This window comes from Camellia sinensis, unplaced genomic scaffold (assembly GCF_055761805.1).
Source record: "Camellia sinensis isolate YWXY unplaced genomic scaffold, ASM5576180v1 Unanchor538, whole genome shotgun sequence".
NCBI classification, from domain to species: domain Eukaryota; kingdom Viridiplantae; phylum Streptophyta; class Magnoliopsida; order Ericales; family Theaceae; genus Camellia; species Camellia sinensis.
Window position 1 is genome coordinate 35,001 of NW_028129413.1, and position 2,500 is coordinate 37,500.

A 2,500-nucleotide genomic window follows, 5' to 3' on the forward strand; every position below is an offset into this window, starting at 1 on the left:
GCAATCATAATAATTCATAAATCCTTTAGTCGAATTCAATCTACATATTGGACAAATTTTTTACTGACAGAAAAAAAAATGAAAGATCTGACTGATAGAACAAGCACAATCAGAAATCAAATAAAAAGAATTACAAAAAATAAAAAAAAAGTGACTCCAGAAATAAATGATAGTCCTAATAAAACAAGTTATAATGCTAAAAGATTGGAATCACCAAATTGGCAAATATTAAAAAGAAGAAATACTCGATTAATCCGTAAATTACATTATTTTATAAAATTTTTCACTGAAAGGATATACGCAGATATCCTTCTATCTATTATTAATATTCCCAGAATTAATATACAACTTTTTGTTGAATCAACAAAAAAATGATTGATAAATCCATTTACAATAATAAAAAAAATAAAAAAAGAATTAATAAAACAAATCAAAATAAAATGAATTTTATTTCGACTATAAAAAAGTCACTTTATAATATTAGTAATAAGAATTCACAGAATTTTTTTGACTTATCCTCCTTGTCACAAGCATATGTATTTTACAAAATATCACAAACACAAGTTCTTAACTTGTATAAGTTAAGATCTATTCTTCAATATCACGGAACGTCTTTTTTTCTTAAGACTTCAATAAAAGATTATTTTGGAAAACAAGGAATAATTCATTATGAATTAAGACATAAGAAACTTCGGAATTCTGGAATAAATCAATGGAAAAACTGGTTAAGAGGTCATTATCAATACCATTTATCTCAGATTAGATGGTCTAGATTAATAGCAGCAAAATGGAAAAATAGAATCAATAAATGTCGTACAATTCAAAATCAAGATTTAAACAAAGAGAATTCATATGAAAAAGACCTATTAATTCATTACAAAAAACAAAACGATTACGAAGTATATTCATTACCAAATCAAAATGAGAATTTTCAAAAATACTATAGATATAATCTTTTATCTTATAGATCTATTAATTATGAAAATAAGAGGGACCCATATATTTATGGATCACCATTCCAAGTAAATAAGAATCGAGAGAGTTTTTATAATTACAACACACATAAACATAAGGGCAAATTTTTTGATATACTAGGGGATATCCCTATCAAAAATTATTTAGGAAAAAGTGATATTATGTATATGGAAAAAAATCCGGATCGAAAATATTTTGATTGGAAAATTCTCCATTTTTGTCTTAAAAAGAAAATCGATATTGAGGCCTGGATCAAGATCGATACCAACAAGAATAAAAATACTAAAACCGGGACTAATAATTATCAAATAATTGATAAAATTGATAAAAAAGATCTTTTTTATCTTACGATTCCTCAGGATCAAGAAATCAATTCACCCAATCAAAAAAAAATATTTTTTGATTGGATGGGAATGAATGAAGAAATACTAAGTCGTCCTATATCGAATCTGAAACTTTGGTTCTTCCCAGAATTTGTACTACTTTATAATGCATATAAAATGAAACCGTGGTTTATACCAAGCAAATTACTTTTTTTTAATATAAATGAAAATGGTAGTGAAAATAAAAACATCAATAGAAAGCAAAAGGGGGTTATACCCTCGAATGAAAAAAAAAAAATGGAATTAAAGAATAAAAATAAAAAAGAAAAAGAATCTGCAGGCCAAAGAGATCTTAGATCAAATGCACAAAACCAAGTAAATCTTGTATCTGTTCCCTCAACCGAACAAAAAGATATTGAAGAAGATTATTCAGAATCAAACATGAAAAACCGTAAAAAGAAAAAACAATACAAGAGCAATACCGAAGCAGAACTAGATTTCTTCCTGAAAAAGTATTTACTTTTTCAATTGAGATGGGATAATGCTTTGAATCAAAGAATGATCAATAATATCAAAGTATATTGTCTCCTGCTTAGACTGAGAAATCCAAGAAAAATTACTATATCCTCTATTCAAAGGAGAGAAATGAATCTGGATATAATGCTGATTCAGAAGAATTTAACTCTTACAGAATTGATGAAAAGGGGGATATTAATTATCGAACCCCTTCGTCTGTCTGTAAAAAATGATGGACAGTTTATTATGTATCAAACCATAGGTATTTCATTAGTTCATACGAGTAGGCATCAAACTAATCAAAGATACCGAGAACAAAGATATGTTGATAAGAAGGATAAGGATTTTGATGAATCCATTTCAAGGCATCATCAAAGGATAACCGGAAATAGAAAAAAAAATCATTATGATTTGCTTGTTCCTGAAAATATTTTATCGTCTAGATGTCGTAGAGAATTGAGAATTCTAATTTGTTTCAATTCAAAGACTAAGCATGATGTGAATAGAAATCCAATATTTTGCAATGGGAACAAGGTCAAAAATTGGAGTCGATTTTTTGATGAAAATAAAGATCTTGATAGAGATAAATTAATTAAATTCAAATTTTTTCTTTGGCCCAATTATCGATTAGAAGATTTAGCTTGTATGAATCGCTATTGGTTTGATACCAATAATGGCAGTCGTTT